We start from the raw sequence: 26,878 nt of genomic DNA on the forward strand, positions 1-26,878 counted from the left end.
CTCTATCCTGATGCCACTTGACCTCTCAGTGGCTTTCGATACCATCGACCATAGTATCCTTCTGCGATGGATGGAGGGGTTGAGAGAGGGAGGCATTATTTTACGGTGGTTCTCCTCCTACCTCTCTGGCCTATTGCAGTCAGTGTTAATGGGAGGACAGAGGTCGACCCCTAGGCCCCTCCTTTGTGGGGTTCCTCAGGGGTCGGTCCTCTCTCCTCTCCTATTCAATATCTACATGAAACCGCTGTGTGAGATCATCCGATGATATGGGGTGAGTTGCTAGCAATACGCTAATGATACTTAGCTGTATATCTCCAACCCATGTCTGTTCAGTGAAGCGGTGGAGGTGATGTGCCGGTATCTTGAAGCCGATGGGGGTTAACAGGTTAAAATTCAACCCGGACAAGACTGAGTGGCTTTGGATCCTTCTTCCTAAAGACGATTCCATCTTTGGTCTTGGGGGGAGAAACAATCCCCCCCCCCAGAGGGTTTGCATCTTGGGTGTCCTCCTAGACCCACAGCTGCGGCTAGAGCTGTGGCTAGGGGGGCTTTCGCACGGGTTCGACTCATCCACCAGTTGCGGCCCTACCTTGACCAGGAGGCACTCCACACAGTCACTCACGCCTTGATCACCTCTGGTCTTGACTATTGCAATGTGCTCTACATGGGGCTACCTTTCAAGAGTGTTTGGAGACTTCAGCTGGTGCAAAATGCAGCAGCGCGTGCAATAACGGGTATTCCTAGGTATGCCCGTGTTACTCCATCTCTACGCGAGTTGCATTGGTTGCCAGCTGGTCTCCAAACCCAATTCAAGGTGTTGGTTATCACCTTTAAAGCCCTATTTACGGGACCGTCTCCAAACTTATACCTCATTGCGGTCAGTAAAGGGCCACAGAGTCGGTCTTCTCCAGCTCCTGTCCGCCAAGCAATGCCGGTTGACTGGACCTAGGGGAAGAGCCTTCTGTGGCTGCTCCGACCCTGTGGAATCAACTGCGCCCAGAGATTTGCACTATCACCTCCCTGCTGGCTTTTCCGGCAGGCCTGGAATTAGATTGACTATTGTGTGTGTATGGTTCTTTTTATGATATTATTTTATATGCTATTGTATTTATTCCATTTGTTAGCCACTGTGAGTCTGCTTTGGATTGAGTGGCATATAAATTAAATAAATAAATTAAACAAACAAACAAACAAACAAACAAACAAACAAGTACATAAGTACATGCATACACACACACACACAGACACAAACACTCACACGCACATACAGTAATCTAGATGATACCAATTTGTATTCTTTTACCTGTATTAACCTTTTATAATTAAACATAGATCTTTACTTCCAGTCATGTATTCATCACCTCCACAAGATCAGACCAGTTTCATTCTGATCTAATATTGCTTCCACTTTTAGTTAACACGTATGCTTGTGATTTGTTCTGCCACAATACTTTTCTAGTTTATGAAATGTTTTAATGGTCTCTTAATTGTATTTTAATTTGTATTATTTTAGTTTTTGAATGACTGTCTAGTTTACATGCAATAGTGTTCTATAGTTTATATGAAGGGGTTTTTTTTGCATTTCATTTCATTCTACATCTTTTTATTCAGATAGTATTTTAATGTATTTCATGGTAAAAAAAAATAGCTTCAGCTGTTGAGCACTTCAGTTAATAAAAATAAAAATTATAGATATAAAATTAAAATGAATAGAAGATCCCCAAAACTTATACTTCAGCGTATTTTCTACCATTTTATTTTCTCATTCTGTGAAATTTATATCCCGCCTTATTAAACATTTTCCAGAGGCATGTTTAACATTCTTTAAAATGTTAACCCACTTCTTAGTTAAAATGGGATATTCTGCTTCATCCTGTTTCTTTTGCAAATTACCGGTATCTATCTTCATAATGTTCTTCCGTGATCTGTTTAAAAAAATACATGGGTTTACAATCTACCCAAACACTTTCTGGTAATAATAGTAATTCAGGAGCTGGTAACCATTAGTGTCAGAATATGTTTTAATGTGTACATTGCCATCCTGCAATTTTATTCAGACGAATTCATCTTGCTGCATCACAAATGTTTTAAAAGATGAATTAATCATAAGCTTATGTAGGGTACATTTTTCCCACGAGTTCTAAAAAAAAGGGAGAGATTTATAGTTCTGAAACTGATGTAATTTCCAGACTGTCAATTTCTCTTTTGAATATGATTCAGATTCTAAGTGATAATCAAACATGTCTTGGCAACTTTAATGCAAGAAGAGTGATTGATTTGGGACCAACTTTGGGACCAACTTGATTTGGGACCATCTACCAAGGACAGGAAAGGAGAAAAGCCCTATCTTCATGATTAAGGTGAATTGGGCCTTTCACCAAGTTAGAGAATTCCCTTCTAAAAATCGAATTAGCAAATGATTGGAGTAACTTGGTAAATTGAGCAGAATTTGCTTGAACACAAAGAGGAAATCAGTCTTAATCAGTTTGGCCCCAGTAACTCCATATGGACTGCAGTGATCAGAACGTCCCCCAATTGAATATTGGACCTTGAACCTATTCACTTTTAGAAGAATATTAAAAACCTGATTGTTTCCTCAAGAATTGGAGCCAGGAAGATTAGAGTCTCTATCTGGAAGACAATAATAATTGTGAATTCCTGATTCCTTAACAAGGATTGGTTATTTCAATTGAATCATTTAATCTACTCTACCCTACGTAGGTTTATTATAAACTGATTGTAGCATCCAGGTTGAGCAGCCATATACAGTATCTGTTATAAGTAAATAAAGCATTGACCAAGATCTCCGTGGAGATGACTGCATGCATCAAATTAAATTCCAACTAAGCCTGGCACGCTGGAAATTGTGAATGACTTCACCAAAACCACCTCTAGACTAAAGCCATTTAGGAACATTAATGTGGGACTGTTGCACAATGTTACTTTAGAAAGCACTGTTCATTTCTGCATCCAGACAAAGCATCTTTCAGCTGGATTATGTTGCAGAAAATAATTGCCAACACGAATTAGAAGCTCTCCAGAAATAAGATCCCATTCCCAGGGACAACCTTGGCATATCCTATATCAGTGAAGGCAAACCTTTTCTTGCTTGGGTGCCAAAAGGGCGTGCGCGACCTTTTGGCACCCAAATTCGGAAATTAACTTCTGGTTGGGCTGTTGGGTCGTTTTCACAGTGAAAACGACCTCCTGCTGCCCTCCGGAAGGCAGAAAAATTAGCTGGCTTGCATGCACATGTGTGCTGGAGCTGACATAGGTCAATGCCTAGCGTGCCCTCAGATCTGGCTCTACAAGCTACTTATAGTACATGTGCCATAAGTTCACCATCAAAGACTGGCTTTGGCGCAAGCAAATTGTACACTGGACTTATCTGTAAATCATTTTTGTGCAGCAAATAAGACATCCAGGCCATCTTGCCCTGATGGGCCCCCTGATAGTCTCTATTTATTCCACAATCAGTAGCCTCCACTTTTGTTTAAGGCTTTTAGTTTAGAAAAGTTGTAGACTAGTTTGCAAACCTTAGCTGTCATCTTGCAATCCTCTGCTAATGGAATTCTTTGTTAAAATGCGTCCTTTTTTTAATAGGCTGAACCATCTTGTTACATTTTGTTTTTTCATTGTAAAACAATTGAAGCTAAATATTTAAAATAATTTAAACCAAATGTGAGAGTCAGTCTGATGCAATGGTTAAGGTGCTGGCCTGGAAACCAGGAAATTAGGTTTATTTATTTATTATTTATTAGATTTGTATGCCGCCCCTCTCCGTAGACTCGGGACGACTCACAACAACAATAAAACAATTCAAGACAAATCTAATAATTTAAAAACATTTTTAAAAACCCGTTATTAAAGCAGACATACACACAAACATACCATACATGAATTGTATAGGCCCGGGGAGATGTCTCAATTCCCCCATGCCTGATGGCAGAGGTGGGTTTTAAGGAGTTTATGAAAGGAAAGGAGGGTGGGGGCAGTTCTAATCTCAGGGGGGAGCTGGTTCCAGAGGGTCGGGGCCGCCACAGAGAAGGCTCTTCCCCTGGGACCCACCAAACGACATTGTTTAGTCGACGGGACCCAGAGAAGGCCAACTCTGTGGGACCTAATCGGTCGCTAGGATTCGTGCGGCAGAAGGCGGTCCCAGAGATATTCTGGTCCGATGCCATGAAGGGCTTTATAGGTCATAACCAACACTTTGAATTGTGACCGGAAATTGATCGGCAACCAATGCAGACTGCGGAGAGTTGGTGTAACATGGGCATGCTTAGGGAAGCCCATGATTGCTCTCGCAACTGCATTCTGCACGATCTGAAGTTTCCGAACACTTTTCAAAAGTAGCCCCATGTAGAGAGCATTACAGTAGTCGAATCTTGAGGTGATGAAGGCATGAGTGACTGTGAGCAGTGAGTCCCGGTCTAGATAGGGCCGCAACTGGTGCACCAGGTGAACCTGGGCAAACGCCCCCCTCGCCACAGCTGAAAGATGGTTCTCTAATGTGAGCTGTGGATCGAGGAGGACGCCCATTTATGTTTAGTTCCATTTTAGGCATAAAAGTTAGTTGGGTGACTTTGGGCCAGTCACACTCTCTCAGTCCAACCCACCTCACAAGGTTTTTGTTGTGGGGAAAATAAAAATAAGGAGAATTAGGGATTATCTCCATGCTAGTGGAGACAGCATCCATATGCAGGTTAACTCCATCTATTATCCAATCTGCAAATTAGATGACACAGCTCCTCACCATGTGACTCCTGCTTTTTAGACTCAGTTGATCCTTGGACATAGATGTGGTTTTAAGAGCTCCCATATATTGGTTGCTATTGTTTCTTGTTTTAAAGATATAGTTCCTTTTATTTTTGTTTTTATTTTATTTTTCACTCCCTTCTTCATCAGACCAGGCAGGTGATCTCTATAGGTGAAGAAGGAGAGATCAGAGAAATTGATTTGTCAGAGGATGAGGGTCTTTTGCCTGATTATTCCTCAATAGTGGGCTTATTTCATCTTACTCTCTAGGTCCTTGTTGCACAAGGCCAATACCACCACCATGCAGAACAGCTGAAGGCCACTATTGAAGCATCCTGGTCTTCCATAACCGCTCAGCAGTGCCACAGGCTGATATTTCCATGACACATTGAGATAGTAATTGCTGCAAAAGGGGCCCAAACCAAGTACTGACTTCATATGCATGCTTATGCTTTTCAGAGGTTTGATATTGTTCTATGTACAATCCTTGTTTTATTGATTACATGTAATATTCCAATTTTCTGAGATGGTAGATTTGGAGTTTTCATGGGCTGTACCCCATTATCATCACAATTATGACAAATTACGGCTTGAACTATCTTGCCTTGCATGTAATGAGTCTCTCTCATATATTATGTTTCACCTTTTAAGTTGCATTACTGAAATAAATGAACTTTTGCACGATATACTAATTTTTTGAGTTTCACCTGTATATCATTCTCACAGCGGACGTGCCTATGGATATTGTATATCTGCATTTGGAACAATAAATTACATTAAAATTGGTTTTTTAGAACTGCCCTTAAAGTTCCTGAAATTGGCAAGACCCAATTGAACAAAATAGGTGTGCATAGAAGAATATCTGAAGATCAGGTTTGAAAAAGAATTGCAATTCTTATAAATAATTTCTCTGGGGATTGAATGGACTGTTACCTTGATGCCCTATCTATGGCACACGTGCCTCAAGTGGTATGCGGAGGCCTCTCTGCCAGCACACGAGCTGTCGCTCAGCTGAACTCCACCGTGTATGCCTATGCGCACCTCCCACTGGCCAGCTGATTTTCAGGTCTCTGCAGCTCTGTTGTTCAATCAAATGCAGTTAAAGCACTATGCAAGCTATCAAGAATATAAATATATCCAACAGGAACAGGCAGTGCCTCACAGGAGCAGATACAGGTAAATCCTAGGAAGGCAGGAAATGCATCATGAACAATGGCAAAGAGGAATAAATCTGCATACAAGACTCACATAACATCTGTAACAGCATAGGGGAGCACTGGGGGGGGGGTGGCTCCTCCCACGCCCCTTTTTTTGTTCCAGAAGGCTTCAGGGAGGGGTGGGAGGTCACACATTGTATTATGGGTGTGGGCACACGCATGTACGCTGTCTGCGTGCGTGCCCCTTTGCACGAAAGGACTAAAAGGTTTGCCATCACTGGACTAATATCTAAGAATTTAATCATACTTATGAGATGTGTTGGTATGGGTAGTGCTAAATGTAATGCTACATTTCACCTTAGCCAAAAGACTGAGAAACAAATGAAAATTGAAACAATCCACTCATGTTTAGGGCTTGAGAGAATTTTTCTGATATGTGTACAGTAAATGTATAAATGTTGGACATTTGTCTGAAAAGTCTTTCTGTTTCAGCCTGATGTAAATAGCCCTCTGAAGATAGTTATTTTTTCCCCAGTTTACCCTCTTAAATATAGTAATAGAATTTGCAGCTATCTAATATGTCATATTCCTTTCTGTAACTTGTAACAAGTAGATTCAGTTGTAATTTGATGGAATGGGAAATTGTTTTCAAGTATAGTTTGGCTCTGAGCTGCATATGAATAATCTTGATAATAGTCTTGTTACAAAGACAAGCAGTTAAAATTATAAAAAATGCTAATTCTCCACTGCATCTGGAAGGAGAGTCCAACATGGGTAATGTACCAATCCTATTGGTAGAGACTGAGTTATAATTAGCATAATAATAGCTACCGCCCCCTTACTGCTCCCATGAGCCCCAGTTTTAAAAACTCAGTCCAAGAGTAGAGACATACTGAGTTTTGCTCTTAGGAGTTATACATATAGTTTTATATATATAGAAATAAATTATATTTAAAATGATTGTTGTTGACCTGTTTAATCCTGTTCTTTGTCTTTCAGGTTGAAAGGATCACAGAAGAAGGAAGAACAGAGGAAAGGGGTCTCTGCCCTCCGCGGGCAGCACCCCCAACGATCCTCCTCAGGGGTTTTGTATTCCCTCCGTGGGAACACCCCGTAGAGGAGCACCCAGCCTGGGGTCCCTGACCTCCGTGGCCAGACCAGGGCTGTGGGCTGAAGGTGGAGGGGTCCGCCCCCTCCACTGGGAAGCCTGAAGGCGCTGTCGCTGGGCTCTCGGCGAGGAGCGGAGCCGCGCCTCTCAGCTGTTCGGCAGCCGCCGAACAAGCCGCCGCCGCCGCCGCCGCCGGCTGGGAAGCCGCAGGGCGAGCGAAAAGTGCTGGGACGGCCGGAAACACCGGCGAGGCCAGTAGAGCCGCGGGCGCGCCGCCGGAGAAGCTGCGGGAGCTGCTATAGCCGCAGAGGGGCTGGAAGCCGCAGCGCTCCCCCCCCCCGAAAGGGAAAAAAAGCCGCGAAAGGCATGGGGGCCGCCATGTTGGTTGCTACTTGTGCAACCCGAAAAAGCGCCAACAGGAAGTCCTTCCTGCAGCTGGTAGGCGCGAAGAGGCTGCAAGCCTCAATGCGCAGGCGCGATTGGCCAAAGAGGACGGTGGCCATCTTTTTCTGACTCAGAGCCAAAATTTACTGAGCAACGAGGCTGCAAGGCCCAAACGCAGTTGGTTCCTCAGCCACACGAACACTGTGAGTACATGGAGGAACAAGCGGGACTCGAGAGGGCTGCTTCCCCCAATGTGGTTAAGGAAAAGCCCAAAGGGAAGGCCAAGGAGAAGTCCAAGACTTCACAGTCCCCAGCCTCAGCCTCATCTATGAAGGAGGCCGAAAAACGTATTAAGGCCTTAGAAAAAAGACTGGAGGCGGCTCTACAGGCCTCCCCCTCTACAGTGCCACTGGGCCAGAGACAAGCAACACCTGACCCAGTCACCACACTGCCGGCCTTTGGCTTACCTGAGGAGGACTGGTCACCTGACAGGCAATCACCTATGTTGCCACGCATCATATCCTCCCCAGGCCCCTCATGGAACAGACCTGAGTCAGCTAGCTATGCTAGAAGAAGTTCTCTGGGCCCATCTGCCACGTTCACGCCCACAGCGGCGGGATTAAGGGCACAGGCAAGCACTTGGCAAGATATGCCACCCGACTTGCAGGACCTTATTGCAAATGTTTATTCTCAAGGCATAGCGGCTGGGGCCACTAAATATGGCCAGCAACCTTCTCAAGCAACAACAGGGCAGGTCTGGTCAGCACCGCCCCCCTCGGGCTTGGGGTCCTTATCAGAGGAGCCACTCATGGGAGAGGACAGCGATAGGGAGTATGACCTCTCTGAGGATGAAACCACTCCCGAGCAACCTCAATCGGTAGGCCTGTTTAAGCCAACACTGTTCAGGACTCTGCTATTTAAGGCTAAACAGGTGATGAACCTACCAGGTACAACTAAAACAGCAGAAGATGCAGACAAGACCCCAGATGCCTTGCTACAGGAACCTCAGCCCGAGTCAGAACATTTCCCAGCATCAAATATTTTTCTGCAGGGAGCCAAGCGCCCTTGGCAATACCCAGCAGCAGCTCAAGGTCCATCCAACCTGGAACGTCGTTTCTACACGTTCGACGAGGAGGTGGAGAAACTCCTCGAATTTCCACCCATAGACCAACCGGTCGTGACCTTGGTCTCCAGCGCCCTGGTGCCCTCCGAAACAGGGGAGAGCCTGAAGCCAGAGGACCGGAAGGCGGAGATACTCCTGAAAAAGGCACACCAGATGGCGAGCTGGGGATTTCGGGCAGCAGCGGCTGCATCCTTCATAAATCGAGCTTCCCTCCGGTGGATACAGGAGATGCAATCTCGCCTGGGGCCAGAGGATGGAAGACTACGTCAGGACCTGGCTAAGCTACGAGCTGCGGCGGAATTTTCCGCAGATGCCACATTGCACGCGGCTAAATTTTCCAGCAGAGGCATGGCTACCACACTTGCAGCACGCCGACTCCTGTGGCTTCGACACTGGCCAGCCGATCTGAAGTCCAAATGGAGACTGGCGTCAGCCCCATTTCAAAGCTCTATGCTCTTTGGGGATATATTGGACAAGGTCCTAATTGAGGACAAGGACAAGCGGAAGGTCCTCCCCAGAACAGGCAGATGGCAGGACCGGAGATCAGCGCCATATACGAGGCGCCAAACGCCCCGCTGGGATAGCTCCACAGGGGCGGGTCAGGGCCAAAGTTCGTACTCGCAAGGTCAGTTCTCAAACCAAACCTTCAGAAGCGACCGGGGGTCCTTTCAAGACCGACCCAGGGGCTACCAGAGCTCGAGGCGGCCCTTTCGGGGGAACACCCAGAGAGGCTTCCGCCGCTCTAAGTGACTCTGCCAACCATTTGCCAATCGGCGGGAAACTCCAGCACTTCAGCGCCTCCTGGTACACCACCTCCTCAGACCAATGGGTCCAAGCTACGGTGTCGGGAGGTCTACGCCTGGAGTTTGTAGGCCAACCCCCCAACCGGTTTATACACTGCCCAAGGGTTCGAAAACCGCAAGACAAGCAACAACTACAAAACGAAATTGCTCATCTGCTGGAAATCCAAGCCATAGAGCCGGTACCGCCACAGGAGGAGGGAAAAGGATTTTACTCCAGGATTTTCATTGTTCCCAAGTCTTCAGGAGGTTGCAGGTTGATTCTCAACCTGAAGCAACTCAACATCTTCATAAAATACAGGCGATTCCACATGCACTCACTTCAAACTATCTTGACCTCAATCAGATCACAGGATCTGTTAACGTCCATCGACCTGAAAGAGGCGTACCTGCACGTTCCCATACATGCATCACACCGGAAATACTTCCGTTTTTGTTCAGAGGGAACACACTACCAATACATGGCCATGCCATTCGGCCTGTCGTCAGCTCCACGGACTTTTACCAAGCTCCTGGATGCCCTGACGGCACACCTGCGCTCTCAATCCATCAGACTGATGGCGTATCTGGACGACATCATCATACTGTCCAGGTCGCCAGCGCAGGCGAGACAGGACTTAAATCAAACTATGCGGACATTGGAAGCTCATGGCTTTCTCCACTGCATCTGGAAGGAGAGTCCAACATGGGTAATTCACCAATCTTATTGGTAGAGACTGAGTTAATTTAAATATTTAAATATGAGGTAGTCACCGCCCCTTAGCAGCCTCCAATACCTCAGTTTTAAAAACTCAGTCTTAGTGTAGAGACTGTTGAGTTTGCTTCTCTGATGAAGTATTAATAGTAATAATAATAATAATAATAATAATAATAAAATAATAATATTAATAATTAATTATTAAATTTTCTGTTTTTCTCCCCTTTCTAATTGCAGGTGCAGTGAATCTTGAAAGGAATAGTAAGGGGTCTCTGCCCTCCGCGGGCAGAATCACCCCCACCGTTAATCTCCTCGAGCTTCCCTTCCCTCCGTGGGTACCATGCCTAACGAGGAGCACCTCAGCCTAGGGTCCCCGACCTCAGTGGTCATACCCGGCTGTCAGCAGAAGGTGAGGGGGTCCGCCCCCCTCACTGGATAGCTTGGAAGGCCGAATTCGAGAAGGAAACTGACAGCGGATTCCTTTGGCGCCGGGCCAGCGCCTCTCAGCTGTTCGGCGGCTATTCATTAAAGCCGCCGCGGCTGCCGCCGCCGGAAAAGCCGTTTGCCGAGCCGAGAAGCCGCTTGGATCGGCTGGCTCGAAGAGACGAGTTGTGGGGGGGGCATTGCCTTCAAGGAAGCTGCCCAGTTTAGCGGAGGCGGCAAAAAAAGGCGGGAGCGCCATTTTGGGCAACGGATGCCCGCACCCGCCCTGGTTAAGGCGGGTATAAGGTTGCTCTCCGCCCAATCACTGGGCGCGACCAACCTGTCAGACACAGGTGTAGGCTCTGAGGTGCCAGAACGCCATTTTAAAGTCATTTGTTCAGTGACAGCCTTATCTGTCAACGTGTCTTTGGCTTCTGTCAAATAAAGAACAACTGTTAACCGTGAGTAATGGAGGAAAAGACCTTAGAGAAAGCATCTTCCCCCATTGTATTGCCTCAGGATAAAGGCAAGGGGAAGTCTAAAGAAAAATCTAAGGCTCCAGCCTCTTCTTCAATCAAGGAGGCAGAGAGGCGCATTAAAGCGTTGGAGCAGAAACTGGAGGCAGCCCTCTTAGCTCCAAGAACCGTCTCTCCCTTATTGCAGGCCAGGGATCCACCAGCCTTATCTGTTTTGAGACCCTCAGAGACATTATCAGAGAGAGATTGGTCTCCAGAGAGGCAGCACCCATTTATGCCTCAGGCTGTTCCTCCATCTGGCCTTCAGCTACCAAGGCCAGGGTCTGCCAGCCACTCATTGAAGAGTGCCTCTTCTGCCACCTTTACGCCCACTGCGGCTGGGCTGCGTGTGCAACCAGATACCTGGCAGCAGATGTCCCCTGCCTTACAGGGACTCATTTCTGATGTTTACTCACAAGGGATGGCAGCTGGGGTGCAACAGAATATCCAACACCCCCAGCCAGCACAGCCCAGGAACCTATGGGCTGCACCGCCCCCCTCGGGTATGGGGTCCTGGATGGAGGAGCCGTCACCCCTAGAGGATGCCGAAAGAGAATACGACTTTTCGGATGATGAGACAACTCCTGATCCTCCGGTGACAGCTGGACTCTTTAAGGCTCCCCTTTTCAAGATTCTGCTGCATAAAGCTAAGCAGGTGGCAGATTTACCGGGTCCAACCAAGGCTGCTGAGGCCTCAGATGACCCTAAGCCTTCGGCAGTATTATTCAAGGAGCCCCAACCCGAGACTGATCATGTGCCATCCTCGGACATATTCAGGCAAAGCATCAAGCGCCCATGGCAGCAGCCTGCAGCAGCTCAAGGCCCTTCGGTCATCGAAAGGAAGTTTTATACTTTAGATGATGACATGGAAAAGCTGCTGGAATTTCTGCCCATAGACCAGCCGGTAATGACTTTGATATCTAAGGCCTTGGTACCATCTGAGACGGGCGATAGCTTGAAACCAGAGGATAGAAAGGCGGAAATTTTACTAAGAAAATCCCATCAAATGGCAAGCTGGGCGTTTAGGGCGGCGACCGCAGCTTCATTTTTCAATAGGGCCTCCATAATGTGGTTGCAGGAGGTGCAAGCCCGCCTAGGTCAAGAAGAAGGTCGCTTACGTCAGGACCTCAGTAAATTATTGGCAGCTGCGCAGTTTTCAGCGGATGCAACTCTCCATGCCGCAAAGTTTTCGGCCAGAGGGATGGCGGCGTCTCTTGCATCCAGACGCCTTCTTTGGCTGAGGAGCTGGCCAGCGGACCTGAAGTCCAAGTGGAACCTGGCATCATCTCCATACCAAGGGGAGAAGCTCTTTGGAGAGGCTTTGGACCCTGTCCTCATTGAGGATAAGGACAAACGTAAGACCCTCCCCAGAGCATACCGGCGCCAGGAGCGTAGACCCAATCCTTACGCTCGCCGTCAGCCCTTTCGTTGGGATTCCTCTTCCTCGGCTAGTCAGAATAATAGGTCATACACCCAAAATCAGTATGGCCAACCCACCTTTAGAGGGGACCGAGCGGCCTTTCAGGATAGGCCCAGAGGATACCAGCAGTCAAGGCGTCCTTTTAGAGGGAACCAACGTGGCTTCAGGCGCACAAAATGACTTGGCTCCCTTACAGCCCATAGGAGGCAAACTTCAATGCTTCAGTGCCTCCTGGAGGATTACCTCCACCGACAAATGGGCAAGGGCCACAATATCAAGAGGACTGCGCCTGGAGTTCTTGCAGCCCCCGCCAAACCGGTTTGTCACCTGTCCGCTAACGCGAGACCCACTCAAAAGACGTCATCTTCAACTGGAGATAACACACCTTCTCAACATACAAGCAATAGAGAAGGTGCCCGAACATGCCAAGGGCACGGGATTTTATTCCGTTGTGTTCCTAGTGCCGAAGTCTTCGGGGGGGTTCAGGATGATATTAAACCTAAAGCTCCTGAATACCTTCATTCGGTATCGCAGATTTCGCATGCACTCCCTGCACTCGATTTTGGCCTCTGTTCGGCACAACGATTTTCTCACCTCTATCGACCTCAAAGAGGCTTACCTGCATGTTCCGGTTTGGCCAGCTCATCGTCGGTACCTCAGGTTTTGTCTCAACGGGGCCCACTACCAGTACCGTGCCATGCCGTTCGGCCTATCTTCGGCTCCCCGTACATTTACAAAGCTGATGGACATTCTGACAGCACATCTAAGGGCCCAGTCCATAAGAGTTATGGCATACTTGGACGACATAATCGCTATGTCCAAGTCTATGGTCCAAGCGCACCACCATCTGGCGCTCACACGGGAAACTCTGGAGAGGCACGGGTACACGGTCAACGTGGAGAAGAGCCATCTTCATCCCACCACATCAATCCAACACCTCGGCTCCATCATAGACACCGCAGAGGACACGGTCTCGCTAACACCAGAGAGGGTCCTCAATATACGAAGATTGGTAACCAGCCTTCGTCGACAAAGGCAAATACCGTTGGCAACATTGTCCAAGGTACTAGGGACTATGGTCTCATCCATAGGGATTGTGCCATGGGCTCGCCATCACATGAGGGGCCTCCAATGGTTTCTCCTTCCGGCCCAGAGGGACAAGGTGAGTCACTCCCACCGAAAGGTGCGACTCCCAGCTTCAGTCAAGCAGTCGCTGGCATGGTGGTTGTCCCCAGCGTTGCTCCAGGGTTCTCCTCTTCACAGCCACGAGCGTGTGATTATCACAACAGACGCGAGCTTGTCGGGCTGGGGCGCCCATATGGGGCCTCATATAGCTCAGGGCCTGTGGTCTCAGGAGGACTTAACCCAGGTCAATATCAACGTTCTCGAACTCAGAGCGGTTTTCTTAGCCCTTCAGGCCTTCACTCCCTGGGTTCAGGACAGGCATGTCCTGGTTCTGACGGACAACGTGGCCACAAAAGCCCACCTGAACCATCAAGGAGGTACGAGATCTCATCGCCTCATGGCTCAAGCCACGGACCTCTTCGATTGGGCCGAATCTCATCTGGCCTCTCTGACGGCGGAGCATATTGCCGGGACCAGCAATGTGCAGGCGGACTGGCTGAGCAGGTCCACTCTGGATCCTTCGGAGTGGCAACTGGACCCGACACTCTTCAAGCAGATAGTGCTACAATTTGGTCTTCCATTGGTGGACCTCTTCGCAACCCCAGCAAACACCCAATTACAGAGGTTTTTCTCCCGGTTTCCGACGCCAGGGGCGGAAAGGGTCAACGCCCTATGGTCACCATGGCCCCAGGGGTTACTGTATGCCTTCCCCCCCACGTGTCTCATTCAAAGGATATTAGACAAGACAATTCGGGAGGGGGTGGAAATGATCATGGTGGCTCCCTATTGGCCGAGACGGCCTTGGTTTGCGGACCTAGTAGCCCTGTCGGTGTCTCCCCCATGGAGGATTCCAGATTCCGAGGTAGTGTTAGTTCAGGGGTCAGTTTGCCATCCGGACCCTCAGTGGTTCAAACTGACCGCCTGGCACTTGAAAGGGCGGGTCTGAGACAGCAAGCCTTGCCAGACGAGGTTATTTCCACCATTCAGGCAGCACGTCGCCCATCAACGGTAAGACTCTACCAGGCCACTTGGGCGGCCTTCTGTAAGTTTTGTTCGGAGCACCACCTTAATCCGGGGGAGGCTTCGGTTGTGTCAATCTTACGATTCCTACAGTCAGGGGTAGAGAAAGGGTTAGCCCCGAATACCTTGAAAAGGCATTTAGCTGCTCTGGCAACCATCATCCGGGTACCCCACGCTCGCTCCCTGGCACAAGATCCTTGGATTAGGGATTTTATTAAGGGCGCGATTAACACCCATGCGCCTCCAGTGCATAGGTTCCCGACGTGGGACCTTTCTCTGGTACTCAAGGCGTTGACAGCCCCTCCTTTCGAGCCGATGAGGACGATTCCAGTACGATTGCTCTCCTTAAAGACTGCCTTTTTAGTGGCAATTACGTCGGCACGCAGAGTGTCGGAGCTGTCGGCCCTGTCTACGCGTGCAGATTTATGTATATTCCACCCTGATCGGGTAGTTTTGAGGTTAGACCCTACATTTATCCCCAAGGTTAACTCTGGGTTTCATAGGGCTCAAGAGTTAGTGTTGCCAGACTTTTGCACACATGGACAGCACCCTCTCGAGCTGAGATGGCACAAGGTAGATGTTCGGAGGGCCTTGAAAATCTACATCAGACGGACTGGACATTTCAGGAAATCTGAGCGGCTGTTTGTGTCCTTTGGTCAGCGATCAATGGGTCTGGCAGTGTCAGCTAGATCCATCAGTCGCTGGCTGAAAGACTGTATTGAGGAAGCTTACAAAGCCCGGTCTCAAGTACCACCAACCGGGGTAACAGCGCATTCCACTAGAAGTGCAGCCACTTCGGTTGCTTGGAGTACTCAGGCGTCCATAGAGGACATTTGCAGGGCGGCTACGTGGGCGTCTCCTACCACCTTTATGCGCCATTACAAACTGGACTCAGTAGCTTTGGCGGAAGCTTCGTTTGGGAGACGGGTTTTGCAGCAAGTGTGTTCAACTCCTGCGACCGTAGCTCAGCCTTTTCCCTCCCATGGGCAGTAATCTTTGGTATATCCCATGTTGGACTCTCCTTCCAGATGCAGTGGAGAAGAACCGTTGTACATACCTGAACGGTCTTCTCGATGCACTGGAAGGAGAGTCCAAACCCACCCGGCATGGTTGTTTCGCCAGGTCGCCGGAGTTTGGGAGACAAGTTAAACAGTTATGAGGTTATATGGTTATTGTTCAATAAACAGGTTTTCCTTAAACTGGCTTCGTTTTTAAAACTGAGGTATTGGGGGCTGCTAAGGGGCGGTGACTACCTCATATTTAAATATTTAAATTAACTCAGTCTCTACCAATAAGATTGGTGAATTACCCATGTTGGACTCTCCTTCCAGTGCATCGAGAAGACCGTTCAGGTATGTACAACGGTTCTTACCATCAATCTGGAAAAGAGCCAATTGATCCCCCGAACCAGACTTTTACACCTGGGAGTGATCATAGACACCTTGTCGGGCTCAGTCTCACTCTCCCCAGAGAGGATAGTGAATATACAACGTTTGATAGCCGAACTCAACCAACACAGACAGGTTCCCATGTCACTGTTGTCAAAGGTGTTGGGAACCCTGGTCTCAGCTATAGGGATTGTGCCCTGGGCCAGGCACCACATACGGGCCCTGCAGTGGTTTTTACTACCGGCACAAAGGGCCAAGGTGAGCCACTCACATCAACGAACTCACATACCACGACATGTCAAGGTTTCCCTGAGATGGTGGACATCGCCTGCAATACTCAAGGGTTCTTCCTTTCAGACGCAGGACAAGATGATTCTGACTACAGACGCCAGCCTCTACGGTTGGGGGGCTCACATCGGCCCCCACATGGCGCAGGGCACGTGGTCAGCAGAGGAATTGTCACCTATAAACATCAACTTCCTCGAACTCAGAGCGGTCTTCCTAGCTCTTCAGGCTTTCCACTCTATTGTCCAGGACAAACACATACTAGTGCTTACAGACAATGTGGCGACCAGAGCCCATTTGAACCACCAAGGGGGCACGAGGTCGCGTCGCCTCATGGACGAGACGGCAAATCTGTTCGATTGGGCCGAACTTCACCTAGCGTCCTTATCCGCAGAGCACATTGACGGGACCAACAACACCCAGGCAGATTGGCTCAGCAGGACTACATTAGACCCGTCAGAGTGGAGGCTGGACCCAGCGCTCTTTCAACAGATATCGCACAGGTTTGGGACTCCATCTGTAGATCTGTTCGCCACCCACCGGAATGCGCAGACCCAAAGGTTCTATTCACGTTTCCCGGAACCGGGGTCAGAAGGAGTCAACGCCTTGCGGTCAGCTTGGCCGACAGGACTGCTGTATGCATTTCCTCCAGTAAACCTGATACCAAGGGTCATAGAAAAAATTCTCCAGGAAAAGGCAGAGGTTCTGATGGTGGCACCACACTGGCCACGCCAGCCGTGGTTCGCCGACCTGATGGCTCTGTCACTAGTTCCACCATGGAGGATGCCAGACAACATCATCACCCTCAGCCAAGGGAACCTGCTACACCCGGATCCCCAGTGGCTACAACTAACCGTCTGGCACTTGAAAGGCACAGATTAAAGCATCAAGATCTGCCGGAGAAGGTCATCGATACAATTCAGGCTGCTCGACGTCCCTCGACTTCAAGGATATACCAGGCCACGTGGGCTGCCTTTTGCACCTTTTGTAACAAGGAGGGCAAGAACCCCAAGGAAGCATCGGTGATTACGGTGTTGGAATTCCTGCAGGCAGGAATAGACCGGGGATTGGCTCCTAACACATTAAGGAGACAGGTGGCAGCACTCTCCACCATGATTCAGATACCGGAGTTTCGTTCGCTAGCCCATCATTCGTGGGTAAGAGACTTTATACGTGGAGCCTCAAATTCACATACACCACCGGTACGGAGATTCCCCTCATGGGATCTATCGATAGTACTCAAGGCCTTGACAAAACCACCATTTGAGCCTCTGAGATCAATTCCACTTAGGCTCCTCTCCTTGAAAACAGCCTTCTTAGTAGCGGTCACTTCGGCACGCAGAGTGTCAGAGATTTCAGCCCTCTCTGTGAGACCAGATTTATGTATCTTCTATCCAGATAGAGTGGTACTCCGCTTGGATCCGTGGTTCATTCCCAAGGTGAACACTTTGTTCCACAGGAAACAGGAACTTATATTGCCTGACTTCTGCACGCATGGAGACCATCCATCAGAATTAAGATGGCATAAGGTTGACGTAAGACGTGCTCTAAAGATTTATATCAGGAGAACTGCAGCATTCAGGAAGTCTGAGACTTTGTTTATTTCATTTGCTCAACACAGAATGGGACTTGGACTATCTTCTAAATCGATAAGCCGTTGGCTAAAGGACTGCATTCTGGAGGCCTACAGAGCGGGAGGTCACGACCCCCCGTAGGGCTTAACAGCTCATTCAACCAGGAGTGCGGCCACATCAGCGGCCTGGACGACACAGGCCTCTATAGAAGACATTTGCAGAGCTGCTACTTGGGTGGCACCTATGACATTTATTAAGCACTACAAGTTGGACTCATTTGCGTCTGCTGAGGCAGCGTTTGGTAGACGTGTGCTACAGAAAGTGTGTGCATCTCCAACGTCCCAGTCAAGACCTTCTCCCTCCCATGGGCAGTAAATCTTTGGTATATCCCATGTTGGACTCTCCTTCCAGATGCAGTGGAGAAGACCCGTTGTACCTACCTGAACGGTCTTCTCGATGCACTGGAAGGAGAGTCCAAACCCACCCGACTAGTTGAAGTTCAGAGACGTCGGAGATGGGGAGTTGAAGTTTAGTTGTATTAATAAAAATTGGTTATCCTCTTACATGGTTTTTCATTTTTAAAACTGGGGCTCATGGGAGCAGTAAGGGGGCGGTAGCTATTATTATGCTAATTATAACTCAGTCTCTACCAATAGGATTGGTACATTACCCATGTTGGACTCTCCTTCCAGTGCATCGAGAAGACCGTTCAGGTAGGTACAACGGGTCTTTTGTATTCTTTGCAATTAACTTAATAGCATATATTTATAAGTAAAACCAATAGTGGTTCCAATCCCATGTGCCAATCGATAAATGGATGGTGTCACTTCAACCTCCAAAGGACAATACAAAATACTTTCAATTTTAATAACTAGCAGATGAAAGTACTTTGAGGTCAGTATCCCACCAACCCTGTTACTCAGGTGTGAAACCGCTAGGTCAGAAGTAAAAACAGATAGTTGGCCCCTTCTTCACTGTATTGGCATACCTATCATTGCCTAATCAGGATAGGCTTCCCCCTCATCTGAAAACACCCCCCCCCCCATATATAATATCAAATATTTTTGGCTAAATATTTATGCACAGTTTCAGCACTTACAGACTGCCAGCAATATGGCAAAGCCACTCATACTGGAACCCAACCATGCACCCACCAATTTTCTTTTCTGCTGTTATCCTAATCTGCCCCTCCAAGTGTTCCTGTTGCAAGGATACACCTTATTAATGTACCGTCATAGCCCCCGACATCTCACTATGAGTGGAGGATCCCCTCAAGCTGCTGGCCCAATTCACCTCTTCCGCTGCCTACAAGATAGTGTCATGCCTTTGGGTCATTCTATTGATAGAATTCTCAGAGGGATTCCCATATTACCAGGAGTCTCAATCTGAGCTGTAAACAACTCTAGCATTTCAGTTGCTAAGCCCATGAAGCCCCCACTAGACTTAGGGCATTATATCTTGACCCTGTTGTCCCATTCCTTAAATGCTTAGAAGTAAATCAAGCTCCACTGACATCCAGCCCCAGTCCGATAGGAATTACCCAAGACAGGAAATTGCTACTAATTTTTCCCCAGTTTCAAATTTTTGAACCTGAAGCTTGCATTCCATCTTGGCGAAGCACCATGAATTGTATTTCCTGATGGCCATTTCTTGCTCTCTACTAAAGCTGCAATGTCTACTAAAAGTTCCTTTTGGAAATATTTTGAAAGATGCCGTTTAATGGCATCTTAAAAAAAAATACTCCAAAAATAATCTGATTCCAATTTCTGACGAAAGGGTGAATTTTATGTAATCTTATTTTTCTGAGAGCAGTTGTGTTTTAGATTATGTCGTTAACTGTAATTAATTTGCCTACTCTACAGTTGTTTTATGGAACAACCGCTTTGGTTACATTTAGGTTTTTATCTTCCTTTGTTGGAAAAAAATGAGTTTATCGAATGAGGTTATGCAAAATAATCACACTACAATGTTGATTTAGTCATGGCTATAGTTCATGGAACAATGAAAAGCATGGTGCATCTTTTAAAAAGGAATTTGCAGCTGTACTTTTTTTTTGTTTTTATTAGCAATAACTCTTTTGTGTTGCATCAGAATTTTTCACTTAGAACAGTTTCAGTATTTGTTTTCAGCTGCATAGGAAAGGTGCTACAAAGAAAAATAGCTGTTCATCTTAAATTCTTGTTGAATTTAGGGTTGCATAAATGTATATCTTTAAATATTGTTTACTCTTTTAAAACTAATCTCCCTTAAATGGAGATTTAAAATTTCTAAAAATTTATAGAATTCTAAACAAATGTAACCCATAGGTTCAAATTCACTTATTTCCCCCCTTTCTAAAAAGAGAATATATTTGCTAATAAGTTGCAGAATTCGGTAGAACAGCAAAAAGACACCAAATGCAGTTCCATGATATACAGGTAGTCCTCAACTTACAGTAGTTCATTTAGTGACCATTCAAAGTTACATCATCACTGAAAAAAGTGACATGACCATTTTTAACAATTACCGGCTTTGTAGCATCCCCACAATCACATGATCAAAATTTAGTCGCTTGGCAGCTGGATCATACATTGCTGCATCCCAATGTCATGTGATCCCCTTTTTGCAACCTTTTGACATGCAAAGTCAGTGGGGAAGATTCACTTTACAACAATGTTGTTAACAACTGCAGTGATTCACTTAACTGTTGCAAGAAAGGTTGTAAAATGCAGCAACACTACTTAACTAATGCCTCACTTAACAACAAATGTTGGGTTCAATTGTCATACGTTGAAGACTTCCTGTATAAGTGACTTATACTGGGTATTATTTTCAGTCAGAACTAATGTTTAATACTGTATTGTTTCCTTAGCAGTTAAAGTAAGTCCTAAGAATCTCAGTTTATTGAGAAAAATGCTGATTTTTCATGCTACTGATAATTGTATAAATGCAATTTGCAATGGGAATCATATCTTTGCTTTGACACTCAGTTCCAAAGTGTCACTGAAGTTCAGGATGACTGCCAAGGTGCCTTGCTTGTCTCTTCGGTCTTTCATGCCATTAGCAATAGTTAATCATATAGCCAGATAACGTTATATGGACATCTTAATGTAGAATTTATAGATTACTATGAGAGAATGAATCCCTCAGGGCCTCTAGCACCTAAGTTGTATACAGTGATCCCCCGTTTATTGCGTCCCCAACCATTGCGAACAGGGTACTTCGCTATTTTTCAACCCGGAAGTCAAAATATCATCTACGCATGCGTGCCTGTTTTTTCTATGGGCACGCATGCGTAGATGGCAACCGGCTTCCCTGGGTCTTCCCCCTCTTGCTGGCGTCAGCGAGGAGTTTCCCCACCGCCCACGCAAACTCCTCGCTGCCGCCCGCCCTTCGCCCGCCCACGCGGTTCATTCTCGCCGCTTTCGAGCTGAGTCCGGAAGAGAATTCGCTCCCGGACTCAGCTCGAAAGCGCCGATAGCCAGCGTGGACAAGCCGTTCGCTAGCGCTGGCTATCGGCGCTTTTGAGCTGAGTCCTGGAGCGAATTCGCTCCCGGACTCAGCTCGAAAGCGCCGAGAGCCAGCGCGGAGGAGCCGTTCGCTAGCGCTGGCTATCGGCGCTTTTGAGCTGAGTCCTGGAGCGAATTCGCTCCCGGACTCAGCTCGAAAGCGCCGATAGCCAGCGTGGACAAGCCGTTCGCTAGCGCTGGCTATCGGCGCTTTTGAGCTGAGTCCTGGAGCGAATTCGCTCCCGGACTCAGCTCGAAAGCGCCGAGAGCCAGCGCGGAGGAGCCGAAGATTGGGGGCGGCGCGGCTATTTTAAAATGTCGCCGCCGGCATGGGGGGCTTGCCAGCACCCCCCGGACCCCCAACCCGGGTTTGGGGGGCTGCTAGGAAGCCTCCCATGCCGGCGGCAAACAGCCGCGCCGCCCCCAATCTTCGGTTCCTCGCTAGCGCTGTGGGAGTAAAAACACCATCTGCACATGCGCAGATGGTGTTTTTACTTCCGCAGCGCTACTTCGCGAAAACCCGCTCGTTGCGGGGGGTCCTGGAACGGAACCCTCGCAACGAGCGGGGGATCACTGTATAGGAAATAAATTGGACAAGGCCACATGCCAAACCTATGCCCTCTGAAAGCCTTATCTACTCTTCACAATGGGAACCAGAAAGCTGCTTAAAAGGTAAGTTACACATAGTCCTTGACTTACAACCATTCAATTAGTGACCATTCAAAGTTACAATGATACTGAAAAAACTGACTTGTGGCCATTTTTCACACTTAGAACTGTTGTAGCATCCCCAGATCACAGGATCAAAATTTGGACAGTCGGCAACTGGCGAGTATTTATGAGAATTGTAATGTTCCCGGAGTCATGTGATCACCTTTTGCGATCTTTTGACAAGCAAAGTCAATGGGGAAGGCAGGTTTATAGAAACCTTCATACTACTATACAAGTTTTAATGAACTCTCTGGACATAGTAGCCCATTAGCTGTAATTCCAACTAATGAATAATGATCTTTCCCATTTTCCTTACATTTGGCCTCAGAGCTATAGAGGGCTGGGAATAGAGTGGCAGTGGAGGACTCCCAAGAGATTATTATGATTTTGCTCTTAAAGGTATTTTGTAATAAGCCTTTTCAGTTGGTCCTGGAAGGGTTTGTTGAACAATGAACTGAAAAGAAGGTACAGTGATACCTTGTCTTACGAACTTAATTGGTTCCAGGACGAGGTTTGTAAGGTGAAAAGTTCGTAAGACAAAACAATGTTTCCCATAGGAATCAATGGAAAAGTGATTAATGCGTGCAAGCCCAAAATTCATCTCTTTTGCCAGCCGAAGCGCCCGTTTTCACACTGGTGGGATTCCCCTGAGGTTCCCCTCTATGGGAAACCCCACCTCCGGATTTTGTGATGCTGCAGGGGTATCCCAGCAGGGGAATCCCACCAGCGCGAAAACGGGCACGTCCGGAGGCGGGGGCATCCCGGGGGCAGGTTCGTAAGGTGAACATAGTTCGGAAGAAGAGGCAAAAAAATCTTAAACCCCGGATTCGTATCTCGAAAAGTTTGTATGACGAGGGGTTCATAAGACAAGGTATCACTGTACTTGAATTTCTAGCAATTTGTACTTAGGTATGATTAAGTAAAATTTCTCTTCTGTGGTATAAAATTGCCCCCAAGGATTATTTCTTTAATTTTTTTGCTGTTATGATGACAACAACAAATTTCCTTCCTTGTTCAATCTACGATATATGGTATTTTCTATGGAGTGCGGCTACTGAGTAATTGTGAAATAAATAGGATGATTAAATAGTCATCCAATTTAGCAAGCATCTCTTGGCAAGCAGTGCGGGCTTTTTTCACTTTGTCAGGTTGCTCTGTCTTTTATGGAAATGTCACCAAAGAGCAAAGGTTTAGTTTAGTTTAGTTCATGGTTTATCTGATGGAGGTGCATGGTTAGTTTGTCATGGTCATTATGAAGTTTGAGAAGTAGACTTAAATCTAAAAATCCACAGTAATGTGCAGGACAGACAAGATTTAAAATCCCAATAGCTCACTATGTAGGACAAGACACTGTGCACATCTTCACATATCCTGCATCTTCCTATATATAAAACAAGATTATATTAAGAACAAATTCTGTATAGCCTGAAGCAGCAGTTTTCAAACTACAATCTTTGAAGAAAAATGTTAAGGACCATTTTAAATACTTTACATTTCCAGGATTTCATCCATTCTTCTCAGAACAGAGAAAATGGCATAAGCTATGGAAGAAGGAAGAGCTCACTGTTTTTTCTCCATATGCTTTTTTTTACAGATAGAAATTCCACACTTACACCCACACTGTGCTCTTGGCAATCACATATGGAAAGTGACATAAATGATTTGCCATATACAATATTTTCTTTTGCAATTTTAATAATGCTGACATGGTAGGTTGGCAGGATCACCTGTAACCATAGTCCATGTTAAATTTATAAGACCATGACTATACCATGTCTTAAAAATTTAACATGATTACAAATTAATGTGCAGTCTGTTTTCTAGCATACTAAATTAGAAATAAGCAAAAATGCCACTAATGTTACCATGATAGAATAGAATAGAATAGCAGAGTTGGAAGGGACCTTGGAGATCTTGTAGTACAAACCCCTGCTCAGGGAGGAAACCCTACAACACTTCAGACAAATGGTTATCCAACAACAGCATTCACAACTTCTGGAAGCAAGTTGTTCCACTAATTAATTGTTCTAACCATTAGGAATTTCCCCTTAATTCTAAGTTGCTTCTCTCCTTGTTAGTTTCTACCCATTGCTTCTTGTCCTACCCTCAGGTTCTTTGGAGAATAGTTTGACTCTCTCTTCTTTGTGGCAACCCCTTAGTTATTGGAACACAGCTATCATGTCTCCCCTAGTCCTTCTTTTAATTAAACTAGAAATATCCAGTTCCTGCAACCGTTCTTCATATATTTTAGCCTCTAGTTCCCTAATCCTCTTTGTTGCTCTTCTCTGCACTCTATTTAGAATCTCAACATCTTTTTAACATCATGGCGACCAAAATTGAATGCAGTATTCCAAGTGTGGCATTATTATAAGTATGGCAATAATGATGGCATTATTATTGGTAGAAGATTCCATTTGGGGGTTTCATCTTAAGGAGCTTGAGAAGAAGGCTTTGGAACAGCTGACTGAATTCTTGCTAACACCAATTATTTCTTAAGGTTTATTTACTAAAATAGTGTCAGAATAATTGGTTACTTGAATGCAGTCAGCAACCTAACAAATATATTGTTGCTATGGTGAATAGATTGTTTCCAGTATTTTAGTTATTTTAATAATTATTTTAGTATTTAGGAAACATGATTGAATGATAATCTGAATGTGAATTACTTGTGGTAACTGACTGCATATGCTTATCTAATAAAGAGAGTGTTGTGCCTGGCTGGGGAATTCTGGAAGTTGAAATCAACAAGTCTTAAAGTTGCCAAGGGTGGAAACCCCTGTTTTTAAAGCAATAAACTATATGCTTGACCTCTTTATTTTGTAGTCATTATGGTGCAAATGTATTTTTGTGAAAAGAGGACTGTTAAATCAATGTTAGCAAACAAGCTGAGATTTTTTTTTAATGATCTAAGATGAACAAGTAATTGATTCCCCCAAACTGCCTTTTCAACCATTTATTTATAAAAGAAAAATACTACCTCAAGTCGTTATTGGAGAGAATAAAGGCATTATGCAAATTAATATTCCATTATTCCTCATGCAATATTTCACTGAATTCCTCATGCAATTCAAAAGACAGAGCAATGTCTGTTAAAATTAAAAGAGACATCAAACTAATGCATCTCTGAATAACCATTGAAAGAAAAGTGAATATTGCATGTTTACTTCCTTACTTAGCGATGTGGTACACTAAGAGCACGGCAAGACACGAAAGATGACATCATTGGAAAAGGCTTCAGGAGTAAACCTTGAGGCAAAATCCAGAGCCGGAGTCCCAGAAGCAGTTCGTGACTGTGTACAGCCACGTTCTGATAACTCCTGTAACCAATCGTATTGGCTTTTGCCATTCCATTGGATTATTTCAGGGATGTGGAAAGGGGGGAATCTGCTGCTTGGGTAACAGTCCATCATCCATACTAACCTACTCAGGCTTCATGCTCTGGGGAGTCCAGAGCATGATACCATGGGCTTTTGAGGGATGCCAATGCAACTTCCTGGTTGAACTTTGAATTTTAGATCTGGGGACTTTAAAGAATTTTCAGATAAAATATCTCAAGTTACATTTGCTGTACTACTACTGATTTCTGTATCAAGAACTAGATATTTAAGTCATCAAGAAACGCGCTGCTAGATCTAAAACCGATAAAAGGATAGATCTGTAATATCCTTATTTGGTGGCATGTATCAAAGCAGAATATCTAATCATTTTTCGTGAAAAATTAACTAGTAGACCTAATAATGCATTACAGAAATCCTGTATTTTATATAACCAGAAGAGAGAGGCAATATTCAACATTAAGACTCAGTTATGTCGCTAAATGTGATGTGTGGTTGTGACTGAATTGGCTGACTGATTTTAATATATTGGGATTTTAGTTTGTAATTCTTAATTAATTAGATTTGTTGTACCCATTGTTTATATTGTATCTTGTGAGCCACCCTGAGTCTTCAGAGAAGGGCGGCATACAAATCTAATAGACAAATAAATAAATTAAGTAAAGTCTTGAAACTGAAGTGGATTCTTGTTTGTAGATTTGGTACCTTATTTTTTGTATTAGCAATGAGTAGGGGAAAAAAATGTATTTATTGTGTTGAAATTGACTCAGTTGCCATAATTGATTCTATGTTGCCAATTTGAAAAAGATTTTCATTCATTCATTGCTTTTGTGATTCTTCTGGGAGTTTTTCTTTTAGGTGGCTAATGTAGAAGAATTTCAACATATTCCCCAAAATAAAAGGGTTAGGAAAGAAACAGAACTGGTGTGTCTCTTGATAAACTACAGGGTCAATCTGATATTCCAGCTATGAGTTTCAATCAAAGATAGTGGATTTCAGTTGAGTGCTTTAAATATTGAATTCTGATCTTACTTGAAAGGGGCAGCACCACCTTTGAGGTAGAGAAGGGTATCTTTATCTCAGGGGTAAAATTTGTTCTTCTGCTATATAACATTATTTTTGTGAGCTGGGAAGAGCATAACATTGGGTATGGAATCAGTGGAAGTCAGTTAAAATCCCAGTCAGTTTTATCCAGCAATCTTGAAAATAAGAAATGATTCCTCACTGCTATTAACAATGGCCTCAGCTATATCAGCATTGGAGGATGAGTTTTTCCCAAACAATCAACTAATGACTAATCAGCCTTGGAACATAGAATAGCCAAGAAATGTTTACAGCTAGCAGGAAACACAGCTTGCTATAATTGTGGTCTAAAAATAGAATTACACTGAAAATTATATAGAATCTAGTGAAAGACACTAAGAACAACTTCAGTATGCCTCGGGACCTAGAAGTTTGAATTTCTGACTTTGAAAACTATTCAGCTGATACTTTTCTAGTGCCCATTTTAATATTTGACTAGTTTTGCAATATTGCCAGAACTGTTCATTTTAGAAGCTTGCTCCAA

The 26,878-nt window shown here is 45.7% G+C and overlaps 1 protein-coding gene across 6 annotated transcripts in view; it reads left to right on the top strand.

Annotated features, from left to right (window-relative positions):
* The window catches only part of SPATS2 (spermatogenesis associated serine rich 2), an 82,266-nt gene that overhangs the window by 25,176 nt on the left and 30,212 nt on the right, over positions 1-26,878 (top strand). The gene's annotated exons all lie outside the window — the stretch shown is intronic.

Source organism: Erythrolamprus reginae, chromosome 2, assembly GCF_031021105.1.
Source record: "Erythrolamprus reginae isolate rEryReg1 chromosome 2, rEryReg1.hap1, whole genome shotgun sequence".
NCBI lineage: Eukaryota > Metazoa > Chordata > Lepidosauria > Squamata > Dipsadidae > Erythrolamprus > Erythrolamprus reginae.